This window comes from Manis pentadactyla, chromosome 2 (genome assembly GCF_030020395.1).
Source record: "Manis pentadactyla isolate mManPen7 chromosome 2, mManPen7.hap1, whole genome shotgun sequence".
Classification (NCBI taxonomy): domain Eukaryota; kingdom Metazoa; phylum Chordata; class Mammalia; order Pholidota; family Manidae; genus Manis; species Manis pentadactyla.
In genome coordinates this window covers 139,214,156-139,236,513 of record NC_080020.1, presented here as the reverse complement: position 1 = coordinate 139,236,513, position 22,358 = coordinate 139,214,156, and positions in this window count along the sequence as shown.

Genomic DNA, 22,358 nt, shown 5'->3' with positions numbered 1-22,358 from the left:
GAGGCAAGCAAAGGGGGGAATCCAGAGAAAATCCAAGAGGGCTTTGATAGCTCTGTGTCAGTGTGATCAGAATATGCACACATCCTCAAGTGAGGGAGTCTGAGTACTGAAAACTCATTTTAAAACCAAACCAGAGCAAATGTTCCATACCTTCACAACTCGTGTTGCTCTGGGTCAGGCTGGTGATGGAGAATTCACTCCTCAAACTTCTAAAGGGATGCTAAACATGAGACCAGGAGAAAGCATCATTTTGTTCCATGGTGGCTGACACGGTATCAGAGTGATGACATGTGTGTCCCCATCTCTAGGCTCTGCAGAGGTGCATCACTGCAGGGTCTCAGAGAGGCAGAGACCACCCTACATAGTTCAGCACAAAGCCACCTCCTCATTATGTCCCTCCTTTTACTGCCATGCAGCATCTTTGCCACTGTTCATTGGAAATGCATCTACAACCCTTGAAGGAAATAAAAATTTCAAGTGAAGACATCTTGGATACCACCATTTAATTTATTTGCATTTTATGCACCATTGACCCTGACTGGTCCCCTTCCTTGAGGAGGGATAAATGTGGCTTACAAAATAAGGGGAGGGGTGCAGACTCCCAGTGAAGAGACACCACATGCACAACTTTAAGGAAGATGCTTCTCAGAGTGAATGGCAGAGATGTTCAGCATTAATACCCCAATCAATTGTTTGAATCCAACCACAGAACACTCTAGAATCCATATTTTAGAGAAGGGGTAGGTTTACCCAGGAGCAAATGAGATATTATTCAACCCCTTCATCTCAGAAAGTTTGTGACACTTTCATACCTGAGCTACTGTCCCCTTTGACAAACAAAGCCATTGCCTGTGACCAGTGTGTTCTCCTACTGGGAGACTGGGAGTCATGGAGAAATTAGAGTCTAGCTCTGGTGGCACATCCCCTGCCCCTCACTCCTTGAGACCTTGTCATTCACATCAGTCCTGTGACCTTTCCTTGGGTCAGGCCTCTGCAATAGGGAGGTCCAAACTGTCCCCTCCAAACAAATGCCATCATAGGAAATAAAAACAGTTACTTCATTTCATAGAAAGCTTTTACACTTGTGGCTGGGGAATGTGTTTTATTACCTTATTACCCACCTGTCACTTCAGACTGTGTGACACACTATGCTGGAGAGAGCAATTAAACTGGAAATTCTCATAGGATCACTTTAAGAAATGAATGTTCACATGTGGAGAAGCGAAGAGGGTATAAATAAATGGTACCCATATATGGCCGTGGCCCTGGTTTTTAATGCATAGATGTGTGCAGGTCTGCACACATGCACAAATTTTAAAATGAAATGACTTCAGGCTCATCCTGAGATCAATATGTACATTTCATTGTTAACTACGGAGGCAAATATAATATGGGATTTTATGGCTTATACTTTGGGGATGATTTATTTGTCTTTTTACAAGGACTGTGGCAATCATGTATTTTATTCCAGTGCTCCATTAAGGTTAGTGTGTTCCAGATCCTAGACGTGAGCTGGCCCTGCATTAGGGAGCATTTCTTGCTAGCTGGGATATGAGCCCACACCTCGGTGGGACAAGGCTGAGGGGCAACGCCTACATGGCCCATTTAAACTCTCCACAGACTAGAAAATATTTGAGATGTCAAGGACTTCTCTGCAATTTCATGATTCTTTAAAGTAGAATTTTCAGTGAAGGGAAAAGACTATAGATTCACCATGTGCCATAATTGGGCCCAGCTTTCAATGCATTCCTTCTTCTGAGTGATGAATAGCCTGGATCCTTCCTCGGTGAAATTAAGGACACCATCCAGGCCTCCTAAAGCACTAGTCTCTCCTCCTAAGGGATCTGAAGCTCACCTTTCTCCTCCAGACTATTATTCCGGAAAGGAGTGTTGATCAAACATGTTTAATACAAATTGGTGTACTCAACCTCAGGGGAATTTCTGGTAATGGTTGCATATCTATGAAGACACCCTTCTCTCATGAATCAAATGTATTTTTTAACACAAAAAGTACTACTGCTATGGAAAATGCCCAGATGAAAGTAGTTTGGGTCTTTTCATGTAATTTTCTTACTCAGATCACCTCAATAAATCAATAATCATTTTCTCAAGATCTTATTTGAACCTATAGGAATTTTACTTATTTTCCATAACTAAAATTTATTTCTCTTTTTATGCATTTTAAAGGTATTTTATTCTGTAGGAACAATAAGTATTCAAAATAATTACTCCATAGCTATAGTTTCTCAGTATTATTTTATAAACAAATCTTCTCTTTTTATCTATTTTTTTCCACAGCTATCATAACTTTGAGAAAAGTTCTTTTTTTTTTTTTTTGTAATTATTTTTTATTGAAGGGTAGTTGACACACAGTATTACATTACATTAGTTTCAGGTGTACAACATAGTGATTCAACATTTATATACATGACAATTCTAGGTACCAGCTATCACCATACCAAGCTGTTACAATATCTTGACTATATTCATCACATCCCGGTTACTTATTATTTTACCATTGGAAGTGTATACTTTTTTTTTTTTTTGTGAGGGCATCTCTCATATTTATTGATCAAATGGTTGTTAACAACAATAAAATTCTGTATAGGGGACTCAATGCTCAATGCACAATCATTAATCCACCCCAAGCCTAATTTTCATCAGTCTCCAATCTTCTGAGGCATAATAAACAAGTTCTTACATGGAGAACAAATTCTTACATAATGAATAAGTTCTTATATGGTGAACAGTACAAGGGCAGCCATCACAGAAACCTTCAGTTTTCCTCATGCATTATGAACTATAAACAGTCAGATCAAATACAAATACTCATTTGATTTTTATACTTGATTTATATGTGGATACCACATTTTTCTCTTTATTATTATTGTTTTTAATAAAATGCTGAAGTGGTAGGTAGATACAAGATAAAGGTAGAAAACATAGTTTAGTGTTGTAAGAGAGCAAATGTAGATGATCAGGTGTGTGCCTGTAGACTATGTGTTAATCCAAGCTAGACAAGGGCAATAAAACATCCACGTATGCAGAAGATTTCTCTCAGAACAGGGGGGGTGAGGTTCTAAGCCTCACCTCTGTTGATCCCCAATTTCTCACCTGATGGCCCCCCTGCGACTGTGCCTGTCTTAGGTTGTTCCTCCCTTGAGGAATCTTACCTGTCTCTGGCTAACGAGTCATCTTCCAGGGTCATACAGGGAAATGTAAAGTTGGTAAGTGAGAGAGAAGCCTTATTGTTTGAAATGGTTAGCTTTTTATTTCTTTGCATATTTATGCCCTGTAGCTTCTATGCCCAGCATTTGTCTTGAGGTATCTTTACCACTTGGAAGAATTAAGATACTCGGTAAATTTGATATGAGGCACGAATTCTATTTAAGGGTTGTAATTAGGAAGGAAGAAGAAAAGCTATAGAAGTAGCAGGCGGAAGAAAACATGGGAAGATTGATTATTTCTTTGACATATCTTCTTGTAGAGTAACTTCAGCATGTATAGGTTTTAAGCTACTACTTAATTGCGCACACACATTAACATAATAGGAGTGTAGTTACATAACCAAAGCATACCTGTAATTACCATCCATCTCCAGTGAAACCAAGAAAACCAGTTGGGCACCTTAGGCATTTGTGAAAACTTATCTATGACATGGTGGATATTGTCCAACTGAGCTTGAACAGTCTGAGAGAAATCAGACAAATTAAAACAACCCATTCCTGGGGAATGTTCACATCCCTTATGTTCTTTTAACAGTAAATAGTCTGTAGTTGTAAGATTTTGGAGAGCTACAATTTGCACTTCTCCTAATTCTTGATTGAGTTCCAACAGTATAGATCCAGTCAAATTTGTTGTTTTACTGTATGCACAGGCCAGCTTAGATATCTCCTTCCTCATTCCCATGGCAAGTCCAGGAACTGGTGGGATGAGTGCATCTACAGCTGTAGCATTGTGTGGATCTTTGCTGGGGATTTTGATGATCATCTTCTGGCATGAGTCTTCCAGAGAGTGCTGATGTTGGAAGTTCTTTTTCATATCGTATCTTAGTTCATTTTCGGGGTAGCCCAATTAGGCTTTGATCCTCTGTATAAACACAAACAGACCCTTTGCCTACACTTTTATATGCCCTTTATACTCTTGTGTAGAACTCATTGGAGGTTACCACACAGGAACTGCCCTTTTTTTTTTTTTTAGTATCACTAATCTACACTTACATGACGAATATTATGTTTACTAGGCTCTCCCCTATAACAGGTCCCCCCTATAAACCCCTTTACAGTCACTGTCCATCAGCAAAGCAAAATGTTGTAGAATCCCTACTTGCCTTCTCTGTGTTGTACAGCCCTCCCTTTTCTCCTACCCCCCCATGCATGCTAATCTTAATACCCCGCTACTTCTCCCCCCACCCTTATCCCTCCCTACCCACCCATCCTCCCCAGTCCCTTTCCCTTTGGTACCTGTTAGTCCATTCTTGAGTTCTGTGATTCTGCTGCTGTTTTGTTCCTTCAGTTTTTCCTTTGTTCTTATATTACACAGATGAGTGAAATCATTTGGTATTTCTCTTTCTCCGCTTGGCTTGTTTCACTGAGCATAATACCCTCCAGCTCCATCCATGTTGCTGCAAATGGTAGGATTTGCCCTTTTCTTATGGCTGAGTAGTATTCCATTGTGTATATGTACCACATCTTCTTTATCCATTCACCTATCGATGGACATTTAGGTTGCTTCCAATTCTTGGTTATTATAAATAGTGCTGCGATAAACATAGGGGTGCACTGATTTTTCTCATACTTGATTGCTGCATTCTTAGGGTAAATTCCTAGGAGTGCAATTCCTGGGTCAAATGGTAAGTCTATTTTGAGCATTTTGATGTACCCCCATACTGCTTTCCACAATGGTTGAACTAACTTACATTCCCACCAGCAGTGTAGGAGGGTTCCCCTTTCTCCACAGCCTCGCCAACATTTGTTGTTGTTTGTCTTTTGGATGGCAGCCATCCTTAATGGTGTGAGGTGATACCTCACTGTAGTTTTAATTTGCATTTCTCTGATAATTAGCGATGTGGAGCATCTTTTCATGTGTCTGTTGGCCATCTGTATTTCTGTTTTGGAGAACTGTCTGTTCAGTTCCTCTGCCCATTTTTTAATTGGGTTATTTGTTTTTTGTTTGTTGAGGCATGTGAGCTCTTTATATATTCTGGATGTCAAGCCTTTATCGGATGTGTCATTTTCAAATATATTCTCCCATACTGTAGGGATCCTTTTTGTTCTATTGATGGTGTCTTTTGCTGTACAGAAGCTTTTCAGCTTAATATAGTCCCACTTGTTCATTTTTGCTGTTGTTTTCCTTGGCCGGGGAGATATGTTCAAGAAGAGGTCACTCATGTTTATGTCTAAGAGGTTTTTGCCTATGTTTTCTTCCAAGAGTTTAATGGTTTCATGGCTTACATTCAGGTCTTTGATCCATTTTGAGTTTACTTTTGTATATGGGGTTAGATAATGGTCCAGTTTCATTCTCCTACATGTAGCTGTCCAGTTTTGCCAGCACCATCTGTTGAAGAGACTGTCATTTCGCCATCATATGTCCATGACTCCTTTATCAAATATTAATTGGCCATATATGTCTGGGTTAATGTCTGGATTCTCTAGTCTGTTCCATTGGTCTGTGGCTCTGCTCTTGTGCCAGTACCAAATTGTCTTGATTACTATGGCTTTATAGTAGAGCTTGAAGTTGGGGAGTGAGATCCCCCCTACTTTATTCTTCTTTCTCAGGATTGCTTTGGCTATTCGGGGTCTTTGGTGTTTCCATATGAATTTTTGAATTATTTGTTCCAGTTCATTGAAGAATGTTGCTAATAGTTTCATAGGGATTGCATCAAATCTGTATATTGCTTTGGGCAGGATGGCCATTTTGACGATATTAATTCTTCCTACCCACGAGCATGGGATGAGTTTCCATCTGTTAGTGTCCCCTTTAATTTCTCTTAAGAGTGACTTGTAGTTTTCAGAGTATAACTCTTTCACTTCCTTGGTTAGGTTTATTCCTAGGTATTTTATTTTTTTTTGATGCAATTGTGAATGGAGTTGTTTTCTTAATTTCTCTTTCTGTTGGTTCATTGTTAGTGTATAGGAAAGCCACAGATTTCTGTGTGTTGATTTTGTATCCTGCAACTTTGCTGTATTCTGATATCAGTTCTAGTAGTTTTGGGGTTGAGTCTTTAGGGTTTTTTATGTACAGTATCATGTCATCTGCACATAGTGACAGTTTAACTTCTTCTTTACCAATCTGGATTCCTTGTATTTCTTTGTTTTGTCTGATTGCCGTGGCTAGGACCTCCAGTAATATATTAAATAACAGTGGAGAGAGTGGGCATCCCTGTCTAGTTCCCGATCTCAGAGGAAAGGCTTTCAGCTTCTCGCTGTTCAATATAATGTTGGCTGTGGGTTTATCATAGATGGCATTTATTATGTTGAGGTACTTGCCCTCTATTCCCATTTTGCTGAGAGTTTTTATCATGAATGGATGTTGAACTTTGTCAAATGCTTTTTCAGCATCTATGGAGATGATCATGTGGTTTTTGTCTTTCTTTTTGTTGATGTGGTGGATGATGTTGATGGACTTTCGAATGTTGTACCATCCTTGCATCCCTGGGATGAATCCCACTTTGTCATGGTGTATGATTCTTTTGATGTATTTTTGAATTCGGTTTGCTAATATTTTGTTGAGTATTTTTGCATCTACATTCATCTGGGATATTGGTCTGTAGTTTTCTTTTTTGGTGGGGTCTTTGCCTGGTTTTGCTATTAGGGTGATGTTAGCTTCATAGAATGAGTTTGGGAGTATCCCTTCCTCCTCTATTTTTTGGAAAACTTTAAGGAGAATGGGTATTATGTCTTCCCTGTATGTCTGATAAAATTCCGAGGTAAATCCATCTGGCCCGGGGGTTTTGTTCTTTGGTAGTTTTTTGATTACCGCTTCAACTTCGTTGCTGGTAATTGGTCTGTTTAGATTTTCTGTTTCTTTCTGGGTTAGTCTTGGAAGGTTGTATTTTTCTAGAAAGTTGTCCATTTCTCCTAGGTTTCCCAGCTTGTTAGCATATAGGTTTTCATAGTATTCTCTAATAATTCTTTGTATTTCTGTGGGGTCCGTCGTGATTTTTCCTTTCTCGTTTCTGATACTGTTGATTTGTGTTGACTCTCTTTTCTTCTTAATAAGTCTGGCTAGAGGCTTATCTATTTTGTTTATTTTCTTGAAGAACCAGCTCTTGGTTTCATTGATTTTTGCTATTGTTTTATTCTTCTCAATTTTATTTATTTCTTCTCTGATCTTTATTATGCCCCTCCTTCTGCTGACCTTAGGCCTCATCTGTTCTTCTTTTTCCAATTTCGATAATTGTGACATTAGATCATTCATTTGGGATTGTTCTTCCTTTTTTAAATATGCTTGGATTGCTATATACTTTCCTCTTAAGACTGCTTTTGCTGCGTCCCACAGAAGTTGGGGCTTAGTGTTGTTGTTTTCATTTGTTTCCATATATTGCTGGATCTCCATTTTGATTTGGTCATTGATCCATTGATTATTTAGGAGCGTGTTGTTAAGCCTCCATGTATTTGTGAGCCTGTTTGCTTTCTTTGTACAGTTTATTTCTAGTTTTATGCCTTTGTAGTCTGAAAAGTTGGTTGGTAGGATTTCAATCTTTTGGAATTTTCTGAGGCTCTTTTTGTGGCCTAGTATGTGGTCTATTCTGGAGAATGTTCCATGTGCACTTGAGAAGAATGTATATCCTGTATCTTTTGGATGTAGAGTTCTAGAGATGTCTATTAGTTCCATCTGCTCTACTGTGCTGTTCAGTGCTTCCATGTCCTTACTTATTTTCTGCCCAGTGGGTCTATCCTTTGGGGTGAGTGGTGTGTTGAAGTCTCCTAGAATGAATGCATTGCAGTCTATTTCCCCCTTTAGTTCTGTTAGTATTTGTTTCACATACGCTGGTGCTCCTGTGTTGGGTGCATGTATATTTAGAATGGTTATATCCTCTTGCTTGACTGAGCCCTTTATCATTTTGTAGTGTCCTTCTTTATCTGTTGTTACTTTCTTTGTTTTGAAGTCTATTTTGTCTGATATTAGTACTGCAATCCCTGCTTTCTTCTCGCTGTTGTTTGCTTGAAATATGTTTTTCCATCCCTTGACTTTTAGTCTGTACATGTCTTTGGGTTTGAGGTGAGTTTCTTGTAAGCAGCATATAGATGGATCTTGCTTTTTTATCCATTCTATTACTCTATGTCTTTTGATTGGTGCATTCAGCCCATTAACATTTAGGGTGACTATTGAAAGATATATACTTATTGTTATTGCAGGCTTTAAATTTGTGGTTACCAAAGGTTCAAGGTTAGCCTCTTTAGTATCTTACTGCCTAACTTAGCTCGCTTATTGAGCTGTTATATACACTGTCTGGAGATTCTTTTCTTCTCTCCCTTCTTATTCCTCCTCCTCGATTCTTCATCTGTTGGGTGTTTTGTGCTGTGCTCTTTCTAGGAGTGCTCCCATCTAGAGCAGTCCCTGTAAGATGTTCTGTAGAGGAGGTTTGTGGGAAGCAAATTCCCTCAGCTTTTGTTTGTCTGGGAATTGTTTAATCCCACCGTCATATTTGAATGATAGTCGTGCTGGATACAGTATCCTTGGTTCAAGGCCCTTCTGTTTCATTGTATTAAATATATCATGCCATTCTCTTCTGGCCTGTAGGGTTTCTGTCGAGAAGTCTGATGTTAGCCTGATGGGTTTTCCTTTATAGTTGACCTTTTTCTCTCTAGCTGCCTTTAAAACTCTTTCTTTGTCCTTGATCTTTGTCATTTTAATTATTATGTGTCTTGGTATTGTCCTCCTTGGATCCTTTCTGTTGGGGGTTCTGTGTATTTCTGTGGTCTGTTTGCTTATTTCCTACCCCAGTTTGGGGAAGTTTTCAGCAATTATTTCTTCTAAGATACTTTCCATCTCTTTTCCTCTCTCTTCTTCTTCTGTAACCCCTATAATATGGATATTGTTCCTTTTGGATTGGTCATACAGTTCTCTTAATATTGTTTCATTCCTGGAGATCCTTTTATCTCTCTCTCTGTCAGCTTCTATGCGTTCCTGTTCTCTCGTTTCAATTCCATCAATGGCCTCTTGCATCCTATCCATTCTGCTTATAAACCCTTCCAGAGTTTGTTTCATTTCTGCGATCTCCTTTCTGGCATCTGTGATCTCCGTCTGGACTTCATCCCATTTCTCTTGCGTATTTCTCTGCATCTCTGTCAGCATGTTTATGATTCTTATTTTGAATTCTTTGTCAGGAAGACTGGTTAGGTCTGTCTCCTCTGGTGTTGTCTCTGTGATCTTTGTCAGCCTGTAGCTTTGCCTTTTCATGGTGATAGGAATAGTTTGGAAAGCTGGGATGAGTGACGGCTGGAAGAACTTCCCTTCTTGTTGGTTTGTGGCCCTCCTCTCCTGGGAGAACAGCGACCTCTAGTGGCTTGTGCTGCGCAGCTGGGTGCAGACAGGGTTTCTGCTTCCTGCCCGGCTGCTATGGAGTTTATCTCCGCTGTTGCTGTGGGCGTGGCCTGGCTCGGGCAGCTACTCCAAAGTGGTGGAGTCGCGTTGGAGCAGGAGCGGCTGGGAGGCTATTTATCTCCGTAAGGGGCCTCCCTGCTCCCTGCAGCCCAGGGGTTAGGGTGCCCAGAGATCCCGGATTCCCTACCTCTGGATTAAGTGACCCGCCCTGCCCCTTTAAGACTTACAAAAAGCACCCACCAAAACAAAACAATGACCACAAAAAAAAAAAAAAATTTAAATTAAAAAAAAAAAAAATTAAATTTTTTTTTAATTAAAAAAAAAAAAAAGTGGCCTCTCATTTTTCTTTATTCTCCAGCGCCAGCCTCAGGCATCTGCTCACCGGTCTTGCTGCCCTGTTTCCCTAGTATTGGGGGCCCTATCCCTTTAAGACTTCCAAAAAGCGCTCGCCAGAACAAAACAGCAAAAAAAAAAAAGAAAAAAAGAAGGAAAAATGGTCCCGCGCTTTTCTTATGTCCTCTGTCGCCCAGCCTCCAGTGCCTGCTCACTGTTCTTGCTGCCCTGTTTTCCTAGTATCGAGGGCCCTGCACTCTGGCCCGGATGGCTGGGGCTGGGTGTTCGGCAGTCCTGGGCTCCGTCTCCCTCCCGCTCTGCCTGCTCTTCTCCCGCCGGGAACTGGGGGGATGGGCGCTCGGCTCCCGCCAGTCCAGGGCTTGTATGTTACCCCCTTCGCGAGGCGCTGGGTTCTCTCAGGTGCGGATGTGGTCTGGATATTGTCCTGTGTCCTCTCGTCTTTATTCTAGGAAGGGTTGTCTTTGTTATATTTTCATAGATATATGTTGTTTTGGGAGGAGATTTCAGCTGCTCTACTCACGCCGCCATCTTGGCTCCGAGAAGTTCTTTTTATAGTATTATTATTAACAATGGGAGATGGGAGAAGTAGTTGAAAAGTCAGTGGGCCACCTTTTCAGAGAATTCCTGTGTAATATAAGTACAAACATCTATGAACTGAGTTTAGTGAAGCCCTTAGCGAGAACACAGGGGACAGTTTTTATGACTTCTTAGCTTTTTTCTTTTGTGTATTTTATAAGGGATAGCTTGGCATCTGTTGCATTTGGCCTGAGAGGGAGGCAGAGAGGGAGAGAGGAGGACCCGGGGAACAGAAGCTATTAAAGAAGTTGTCAGCTGAATAGCTTTGCTTTCCGGAAGTCAGAAGGGAGTCAAAACAAAGCGCAAGCGTATTTTGCTCACATTCAGAGTCACCCAAATTGCTTAGGAAACCCATGACATGCGCCCTGAGAGCACCGCGGGGCACTGGGATAAATGGTCTGATGGTTAAACTCAGGTGGGAATGGTCAGGGGGCAGATCCCCAGACGCCGCATCCTGTCCATCTCCCCCCAACCCAGGGACCCCACGCCCCATGTCCCATCCTTCCCATCCCCCTCCACCCGGGGACCCCATGCTCCGCGTCCCGTACCCCACACCTGGTGACCCTGCCCCACGCATCACATCCGTCCTCCACCTGGGGACCCCACACCCCATACTGGGAACCAGGGTGCCCAGGTGCCACCCGAGGGGTGCCCACGGCCCCTGCCACCCCTGCCCCCGACTGCGGGAATGCCCAGAGCCCCAGCGCACGCCTCTGGCGCTGGGAGCAGAAGGGCCGTGGGGGTCCCTGCGCCCTTAGCAACCCCCCTGGGCGGGCACGGGAAACCCTTGAGAGGTGTCATGACCCCTCCCCCCGACTGCTTCTCTGATTCTTTTCCTTTCTCCCTCTCCTCCGCCCCTTCCTCTTTTTTCTTCTCGTTCACTTTCTTCTGATGCTTCAAACTTAAGTTGGAAAAAAGCGTCATAAGGTAGAATGAATAATGTCAACAAAATATCCTTCCTTTCCCTGGCAAGGGCTGTGGGCTTGAAGGGTGCCCGCTGCCTGGGCTGCACGTTGCCCTCAGGGATGCCAGCCTCCCGACGAGCTCCGGTGGGCGGCGCGCACAGCACTGATACTTCAGGGCGCGTGGGGCCAGGTCAGTACCATCAGGGCATCTACAGCTCCGGAAATAAGCCCACGAACTGACACTTGCAGCCACAGGCAATGTGATATTAAGGCGTTTCTGTAATCCCGCAAATGATCGTCTGTTCTAAAAAAAAGGCTTTTAGAATAGACAGGTTAAAATGTCTGTTTCACTCTGAGACTGTAAAATAAAGCAATCCAAGCATGCTTCCCTCTAAACCCTACGTGCATCTATGACATTCTGGGCATTTTCATCACAACGCACCTGGACTTGTCTTTCTCTTTCTCCTCCTCTGTGAGTGGGGCAAACCCAGACCCTCTCAGGTGGAGAGCTGTGCTGATTCAGGGGACGCAGAGCAGCCAGGGAGCACCTCACCTCCCAGGCAGCTGGGTGGCCTTAATACCGCACACGGGTTGCACTGCCCCTGTGAAGATGTAACCCCCTCTTCTCCTGTGCCTTGTGAATCACTGTGTGGATTCTCACTCCTTCCCATTTTGTTTGCATGTAAATCATTACACAAGTCCGTGTTGGTGCCCTGGGGGGTGGGAGAATGGAAAGGTGTGTGTGCACAATGGACACCAAGTGTCACTCCGACACCACTCACCGCGTACAGCCCCCGGAGGACTGCCTGCAGCTCTCCTGCTGCCCCGGGTGCCTGAGACTGAGTGTGGGAGAAGCCACCTCGGGATAGCCTGGAGCCCCTGGCCTGAGTCTGTCCTCTCCCCACGTCTCTCCCCGCGGCAGGCCTCCCTAGGGTGGAGACTAACGCTCCCCCAATCCCAGGAGGCTCCTCCCAGCCCCGACTCTGGAACAGGTTCCTGGGTCTTGGGTTTCATTGGAGGTCTGCTTTCCCTTCTTAAGAGGGGCTTCCAGGAGCTGAAACCGGCCAGGGTGTTAGGGAATGGCACTCACCCCGGTCTGCCTCCTGGTACAGGGTCTGCATCACAGACAACATCTTACATCCAAGCTGCTCATGCCTTTAACGACCACAAGGAGCCCACTGCTTTGCCCAGTACCACCAGGAACGCTGGGCACTTGGTGTGGGCTCAGGTGGTCACCAGAGGCTGTTGCTCTGGACAAAAGGCTATTGCTCTTCCCTCCACCTTCCCAAAGGCCCGGTTCCTCATCTGGGCTTAGTGTTCACCAGGGTCCAGAAACACCATGGGGGATGTTCAGCCCAAGGAAGGGATGGTGGGATGTAGAAACTCTATGCTCCCACATGCACAGAAAAGTAAAGGAAGAGATGGACGAGTAGGTGGGTGGGTAGATGGCTGCAATATTTTTATTTTATTTTTTTTACCTATTTGCCAAAAGATTAAGGTCATTCCTGGATTTCTACATACAAATTTTTAACCAAAAAAAAAGATAAATATGAGAACAAAAACACCTTCAAGCCCCTTCTTACTGCCCACAGGGCTCGACTCTGATTGCCAGAAAGCAAAAGAGGTAAGATTATTCAGGTCCTTGCAGTTAATCAGATTTTAGCTTTTGGTAAGGAGCTTCATTCCAAGATACAGAGCTGGGCAGAAAAGCACATAGAGATATGTTGTGTTCATATCTTTACAAAAGATGTGTAACTCTAGGGGGAAAATCCCGGGGCAAAATACCTCTAACACTGAAATCAGTCAAAGGGAGAAATAAAGTTAAGAAACCCATTTATTTCTTACAAGCAGTCGTCCTGTCTCTCTTGACCAGACTGCAGCAGAAGAGCTCCCCCCAACCTCTCAGGCCCTGATAAACCCTGGCACACCCTTGTGATTACCTAGTGATATGTAGATGGCCTAAATCTCTCCACCCCTTGGAAACACCTGTTGATATGCAGATGAACTAAAGCCAGGTGAGATTTTGGAAATACTGCAATTTTATCCACAGATGCAATGCCAAGTGTTTTGTCAAAATATTACTTTTTTTCCTGGAAACAAACTCAAGTTTGTGGTTTTGATGAGAAGTAGACAATATCATTAAATAACACTTTTTAAAGGATATGAGTATATTGTTTGAGCTTAATATATTTATAACTTTTTCAATAGGGGCATTAGGTGACTGGGTGTAGACATTTAGGTTTCTTATAACTTTGCACAGTCACAAAATCTGAAGAAATAAAGATAAATAGCTAGCGTGCCCACTGGATGGACTCTCTGATATACCAGTTTTCTCTGTTAAATTCCTGACAGTGGCTAGATCATACTCAGTTCTTGTTCAAACCTTTTATGGTTAATGAGTGTTTATGTCCTTAAAAATTCATATGTGAAGCCCTGCCCTCCAGTGTGGCTTTATGTGGAGGCGGGATTGCTAAGGAATTAATGAAGGTTAAGGGAGGTCATAAGGGTGGGACCCCAATCCAGTAGGATAACCGTTCTCACAAGCAGAGCCACCAGAGAGCTCCCTCTCCCTGGGCACGCACTGGGGTAGTGCCTTCGAGGACACCGTGTGAAGGCAGCCATCCTGAAGCCAGGTGGAGAGCTCACACCAACATCCAAACTCTGTTAAAACCCTCATCTTGGACTTCCAGAACTATAAGAAAACCAGTTTGCATTATTTAAGCCATTCAGTGGGTGATACATTGTTATGGCAGACTGAGCAGACAGGTGCAGGGAATGAGTGGATTGCTGTCAGTTTATCTTATTTCTTACCCACCTCCGTCACTGGAATGGAAGACCCACATGGCAGAGATCTCCACTGTATTTGTGAATTGATGTTATCTCCAGGGTCAAGAACATGGCTTGCCCCAGATGACATACCCCACAGGTGTCTGTTAAAGGGTGGGGTGTCTCAGTGTGCTTACCCTGACCCTCTCTTATCTCTGACAGCCGCTCCTCCCTCTCGTGTCCCAACTTCTGGTTCTGATCCCATTGGAAGCCACTGGTCAGGTTCCCTCGCTGCCTTACACTGGTACTCCATGTATTTTTCAGTTCTATTTCCATTCAACGATTGCTGCTAAATGTACTCTTGTCATCATCATTGGATTTCAGCTGGGATTGACATCCTTTTTCATCTTTGTCATTTTTCATGCATTAGTTAAAAAGCCAGCAGTGTGTCAACCTGTTCATGACCTCTATAAGCCCCAAAGGTAAAGTTACTTAGCCTCTAGGCCCTGTTTGTTTATCCCAAGCTTCTCTGTGGCATCGTGGCCCACCAGTCTCACGGCGTTTCACAGATCTGCATCATGATGCTGAGTGCAGGGCAAACGGGCTCCCGAAATGCCACCTGCTTGGGCTCCTCACCTCCACTTGTTCCCAGTATCCAAGCTGAACCATTGTAAACGGGGCTACTGTTGAGTGAAGCTTGGCCAGCAATTTAGGCAACAGACATTGCCTTATGTGTGTTATGAGATCTTCAAAAACTGACCAATTACCACCAAGAAACCACTTACATATGGAATAATTTAACAAATCATACAGATGAAGTGAGGACACTTCTCTTATACACATGGAACCCCTAGTTGGTGACAGGCACTGCGTTCAGTGCAGGGATACACAATCAAAGCAGAAACAAAAAACAGAGTGCTCACGGTGGACACTAAGCCTGAAAAGGGATGGGATACCATCTTATGTTGCCTCTACTTTCAACATTATAATCACGACCCTGAGGGGCAGCCACTCTGCTTCCAGGAGCATCTGATTTTTAAAGCAGGAAACTAAAGTAAAAGAGATAGCTAGTAATCATTTTTCATTTTTTTAAAATTTCAAAATAAATGTGTCTCCTCTGAGAGAAGCCATGGATGGAGTTCCTCACGATGATTAGTGAGAGACACACAGGGGGCCTGACCTCTGGCTCCCTCGTCACTGCAGGGCCCATGGGTGACCCGAGGACAAGGTGGACAGAAGCAGAGAGCAAAGGGCTGCAGACTACCTAGTGAACAAACTCTTGACATGGTCACCAACAGTATGGGGAGCTGCTCTTCCTGAAACCACAGACAGAGTGGTGTGCAAGGGTCTCAGAGGACTGCGCAGATGGGGACCCAAATGTTTACAGGTGCAGGCACAGGACGCAGCCTATTAGCACAAGTAGCCTATGAAAATGCAAAAGTGCCAGCAACAACAGTGGGGCCCAGCTGCACACTGAGATGCGGGCTGCCGAGGTGGGTGTTGCCCAGCACATCCCAAGGGAGGAGCCCCGGAGCCTGTCTCTTGCTGAGCCCAGCTCTCGCACAGCAGCTTTCACACAGATGCATCCAAGCCTGTGCTAGAATCTGAAGTCGTCTCTACCCTTCCTGACAGCAGTGAGTGGACAGAACCTAAAGACGGCTCTGTTTTTCCATGGTAATAACTCCCTCAGCAACGTGATAGCAGTCCTTTCTCTAGACGGCCCCACGCAGTTCTTGCCCTGAGGGCTTGTCAGTGTTCATCACATGAATTAATTTCATAGGGTCATCCCAGTGCTGTGATCTACCTGAACGGTCTTTCTGTTGCTAGAGTTTTGCAGCTATTGATTCCTTGCCAGATTGAAGAGAGACGTACAATGCTAAACTATGCTTTACTGTTTCATAAACACGTGCTCTTGTTTTGTATTTGTCAGTGGCTTAGACCTCCAGGCCAGGCATGCACGCAGTCACTGTCTTTGTAAATGCACAGAAGTCCCAAGAACTTGTGCTGGAGCCCCATGAGATAGATCATCATGGTGCTCCCAGCAGCCCAGGCCTGAGGGGTTTGGAGGTTCAGACACTGTGCCTGGCTTGGAGGTCTAAAGAGGTCGTTCTTACCACTGATGACCCCTGGGGTCCTGACCAGCTGGAGGAACCTGCATGGACCACGTAGCCTCACGTCCTCTTCATTGGGTGTGTCTGCATCCATTGCTGTGGCTTTGAAGCTAGACTTCCAGGGGGTGGCACACCTACTGGAAAGTGGGATTTGGGATTTTGTTTCATGCAGTCTTAAGCACACACATACAATTAATACTAGTAACAAGACATGTTGATCCCTAGCATTTTTCATATTTACATACGCTCTCTCACTTAAACCCCATGAGGAAGGTATTATTATTGTCCAGTTGTTCAGGTGAAGAGATCAAGGGTTGCCTGGGAATTTACAGTGGTCGCAGCCATAGAATGTTTGCCTCCCCTTCACCCTGCACCCGAGCAGACAGTGGGGCAGAGGCAGAGGACCAGCACTGCCCGGGGCTCCTGTGGGCTTCTGTGGAGAAATCGGCACATGGCCTGGTGAGTTCAGTGCTGTGCAGGGAGCACTGGAGTATCACCATGGCATTTCTGCATTGGCTTTTCCGTGCTTTAGTCTAGCAATTTCCCTGCTGTGAGCTTGGCTGCCTTATTGGAAGGAGGAAAGGTAACTGTAGAGAGAGAGAGAGATGGCTACTTGGCCAAATGCAGGGGAGTCTGTCCCCTGGCACAGGTAGGACCGGGGCCTCAAGTGTCAGTGTGGCCCCCTTTCAGGCTCTGACCTGTGTTGGGAGGATAAAATGTGGTTCAAAGAGCATTCTTGAGAGCTCCCTAATTTCTTCCAAAGTTATGGCCCTTAGAATTTAAAAACCTTGGTTTGCAGATTACATCTTTCACTTGCCATTAACAACCCCACTTGCGGGAGTGCTGCAGCCCTTCTCTGGTATGAGCAAAGTGTGTTGGGAGGAGAAATGCAGTTGTGTGGGGTGCACATGAGCAGACAGGGCCTATTAATGCCAAGCCACAGAAACAGAAGAGCAGCTGGCAGCAAGGGCCTGAGATGGTGAAGGACCAATAGAGGTCCTGGGGAGACCCGGCATTCTCCAGTGGGTTCATGCTTAAAGAGAAGGAGGGGCTGCTGAACCTGCAGAAAGCCAGCCTCACTCCCTGAGCTCTGAAGGTGGGGAAACCCGCTGTCAGAGGGACACTAAGCAATGAGCTGAGGAATGTGGACCTGAGGGCCTCAGCAGGTTCTCCCGACAGTTCTTGATATGCGTGTAGACAGTAAGGCCATGCTAGTGGAGACTGGGCATCGCCTGGGGCACGGAGGAATGTCCCTCATCAGATGCAAGCGTGTCCAGTGTGGGTGGCTCTTCCAAAGAGTCATCACAGCAGGGGGGCCCAGGCTGCCGTCTGGCGCCCCTGCACAGTTCCTGATGAGAAGGACTCTCTGACAAGTTTAAGAGCCTTCAAGCCTGGTCTCCTCTGCTCGTCTGAGGCATTTGCTATCAGAACGGGGGTACAGATACTGACATGGCCGAGATAACACAAAGCAGCTCCCTTCCTGGGCTGTAAATCTCCACAAGGAGTTGGCAGAGTGGATGTTTTCCCTGGATTTCATCAAGTACTCTGCCTGCCTGCCTTCTTTTCCCTCTTTTTCTTTCTCTCTCTCTTTTCTCCCTCCCTCCCTCCCTTCCATTCTCTTTCTTTCCTTAACCCCTTGTTACTTGCATGGTTAAGGTACCTTTTCCTGACCTGTGTGCCTATCAGGAATCTGTATGTTGCCTTAAAATGATTTCAGCTGCAAAACATTTGACCTATGAACATTCTCATCATTAAGCCTATTATACAAGAACCAACCGAATGGTCCTAACCTGGGTGATGCTTTCTAGGAAATATTCTTGGTATACACAGGAAGAGGAAGACGGCAGTCTGACAGCACCGATGTGATCGTTCTGAAATACCTGTCAGTGCCTTTTGCTCTGTAATAAGGAGCAAAAGGCAATTAACTACAGAAGAAGGAGGTGAGACACAGATCCAGGAATAAGGAAGGGCTGAGGCACCAAAATACCTCTTCTGTTCATATAGATCTCACAATTCACTGTTTTCCACAAGATGCTGTATAAAAAGACTAGGCCATACACAGGCATATTCTTGGTGCTCAAACCTGTGCTGGTTTTGAATAATTAATAATGCCTAACTCTGAGTTTCTTTTGGATTGCCTTCTTAGTAAACAAAAATTATTTTTTTAATTCTAGTATCTTGCTGCTGGAAGCAAGACCTAAGTTTCCACCAGTAGGTAACTGTTTATTAGGTCTATTATATGGAATGAATTTTGCTAATGGCAGTGTTTTTTATTTACTAATTGCTGTATTTACCCAGTTATCCCCAAACAAAGGAAATGGACAGCTCTATTATTGACAATTTATACACCTTAACAGATTTCTGAACTGTTAAGGTTTTCAACCTATTAACGTGTTCTTCAGGAGGCCATGTTCACATATAAATCAGCCTGTGAAATTAATGCTCTTCCTCTGAGGATGACTGGACCCTTCATGCAGCCAGGAGCTGGGAAGGAAAGTCAGGTGTGTGTGGATCCTGAAGGGTGAGGGAACCTGCTGTCATTGTCCAAGGCTCTGAGAGGAAAATGGATGGCTTGGCTTTCTGGTGGTGAATGATATGGAAACCCATGAACTATGTGGGAAAATAGGATTTTGAGAGATGGACCCCACCTGGGGAGGTGATTTAAGAAGGAAGCCAGCCTGCGTGGCAGAGGACGCACTGTGGGGAATGAAGTCACAGTGAAAGGTCAGTGGGCTACGGAACAAGAAGAGCATCCATTTATTGGATGATTAAAACTTTTGAAACAGGGTGATCAATTACAGGCTATTGCCAAACACCACATCGGAGCCACCATATCTTCTTGAGTCATGCTGTGCAATCATTGTAAATATTGATCATCTGTATGTCTTATTTTTGACCTTCACCATTTGCTTTTCTTATGATCTATTTCTTATCACCTAAGTTAGAAAAACCGAAAATGGGCAGCCACAGCTCTGAGTTACATTCTCATGCGTATCACACAGAGATCAGAATGATAACATGTGAAGTCAAGATTGAAAACTGATGGGAAAAATATTATGAAAAATACCACATCTGCAGAAAACCCTTTAAAATGCCAGACATTTCCCCAAGAGACTGTAATTGAAAAACAAAGTAAAAAAACAAAAAAAATCATCTGCCATTATGTTTTTAAAATTGAAATATTTACAACCCTGTTCCCACCAGTGTTTGTGGCTGTGTACTCCTCCACCAGGAGTTGGGGAGGCAGAATACTCATGCAGATTAACGGAATTCAGCATTTATAGGGCCATTTCTGCCTGGTTCATGACCTTCCCCGCTGTTAAGTACCCAGGTCAGCGTGTGAGCGCAGGGCAGCAGTGGTCAGGAGAATCCACAAGCATGCCCGAGGGGGAGCACCCTGAGACACCCAGCTGGTCTGGCCTGGGATGGATAGCAGCAGAACTGGAAACAGATGAACATGGGTGTCACTTTTAAAGCCATTTCAACCAGAGACAGAACTCAGACTGACTCGCAGGTAAAGACTCACCACAGACACAAAGCGGAGAGTGTCAGGTTCTTGACTGGCTGCGAACCTTTTCCTTCCGCTCTGACCCCCTGCCTGGTGACATCACGTGTCAGGTGAGTCCTTGGCCCTTGCCTCACAGGTGTTTATTGGAAAGCAAACTGAATCTAGGTGGAGCATCACGGCTTTCTTCACAGCCTTCTGCCCCCTCAGGCTCACATCCCCCCATTACGGTGGCCTAGTGGCACTGTTCTCTCCGAGGCACGCCTGACCAGCCACACAGCTGAGACCATGACCCTCTGGGAGGAATTATTTCCTCTGAAGATGTGTTGAAGCTCTAACCCTCAGTACCTGTGAATATGACCTTATTTGGAAATAAGTTCTTTGCAGATGATCAAGTTAAGTTGAGCTCAGGCAGGGGCTAGTGCTCCTGGGCCAGAGAATGTATTAGGCATTGAGTTGTGTTCCCCTAAAAATATGTATTGGAATCTGAACTCCCAGTACCTCAGAACGTGAGTTTATTTGGAAATAGGGTCCTTTCAGATGTAATCAAATTAAAATAAGGTCATCAGCATGGCCCTAATCCAATGGGTCTGGAGTCCGTATAAGAATGGAAGTTTAGAGACAGCGCTCTCAGGTGGACCCCGTATGAAGATTCGAGTTCTGCTGTCCCAGTCATGGGATGCCAAGGGCTGCCATCAGAGACACAGAAGCCAGGAGAGGGGCTGGGACAGATCTTCCCTCGAGTCTTCAGAGGGGCAGAGTCCTGCCACACTGTGACTTTGGACTTGTGGCCTTGAGAGCTGTGGGATGGTGCATTTCTGATATTTTAAGCCAGTCGGTCCATGGAGCTTTAGCACAACAGCCCTATCAAGCTACTGCGTGCCATATGGTACATCCTCTATGCAGCATCGAAGGGGCCGTCCCTGGGAGATATACTGACTGACGGGCGTGGGCTTCCGACTGTGGCTGCTGACGAGGGAGGGAGACACGAAAACTCAGGTGCTGGTTATGGACTCCATCTCCGGGAGGACTGTGAAAACTGCTAATTTCCCCAGAAAGTCTGTGTTGGACAGAAACATTCACCGTGTCCCTCCTTACTCAGAAGAAGCTCCTAAAGATCTTGCCATCCTTTATCGTCCACAGCGAGTGCTTGTGAAAAACTCAACTTGTGCTATTGAATTCTAAAAAAATGAACACCTGAACTTGCCAAAATATAGCTTCTAATTCATGAAAGTTCATTGTCTGTCCCTCAGCTTCAGTGTGTGGTCAAGCATCAGGACACGTAGTGTACGTCACTGGAATTCTTGGCCAACGTAGCAGCTGATGCACTGTTTTATATACTGTTTGTCTTCTTAAAGGGCAGGTTATACACAGCCCACCTGTCCCAAGAATTTGTCAGAAGCAAATGACAGGTGAACTGGGAGATCACACTTCATTTATAATTGAGGGTTACCTGTTTGTAAAGGCATGTTTCCAAAGTGCATTTTCAGACTTATGCCTACAAGCCTGGGTATCAAAGATGGAAAGTGTTAGCCTGTAGCACGTGTGTGCTGTCCTGAGCCAGAGCGATGCATGAACATAAGGATAAATGGATACACGGGTGTTCACTTACAGGAGTGTCAGGGAGCAGGGGGCTAATGGTGCCTGGGTGATCTGGTTAACCAGGGTCCTGAATCCAATGGTGCTGTAGACATTAAGGGTGGGGGCAGGCAGGGCTAAAGTGAATAAGACCCAGTGCTTCCTGTGTAAGAGCAGTAAATATTCTGTAAAAAGTCATCTATGAAGGCAGAATATGAGTCTCTTAACCGTTTGTAATACCAGCATAGAAACAGCTAAAGAGAACACTCTAGCAGGGCAGTTTAGATGAAAAATTGACCTCATTGATTGCTGTTGCATCTACTTAATCAGAATAGCAAAATTCAATTTTCTTAAAATGCAGTGTATGGGGTTGATCACTTCTCTCATATTTTGAAAATGTTCATGAACTCAAACACTGGGTGAAAGCAGATTTGATCTGACATGACCTGCATTTGGCTGAGAAATGACACTGAAAACATTTCTCCTTCCCCAGCTGTTAGGTGAAATCTTGATAACAAATGGTAATGGTTGTGGGGTAATGGATCACCTCCAGGGGCCCAGGATCCTGCCAGCCCTAAGCCACACTCCTCTTCCTGCAGAGTTCCCTCTCTCCCTCCCTGATCTGTTATGCATCTCATCAATATGTCTTCCTAGATTATCTACATGATGCTGTAACACCTGGTCAATTCCGAGGATGCTAGTGGAGGAGGGGTGGTGTCCCGACAATGCTCAGATGTTTGTTTTGGCACTGGACAGCGTCAGCTCCAAATGGCCCTGGGCCGTGTGTGCAGCGTTCTTCCCTCCCTCTGGCTGGTGTGTGGCTTTCACCCTTTGCAACCACACCCCGTGTTGATCTGGAACCCTGGCTATTGTTCAGAGGGGCAAATGCATGAGCAAAAATCCACCCCACCCCCAGAAAACTGCATCGTTCTCAGGACGCATCAGTGGCACCATGCAGGGGGCAGTGAGGGCCACGGGTTCTTTGCTCCGACGATGACACACGTTTGAATGCAC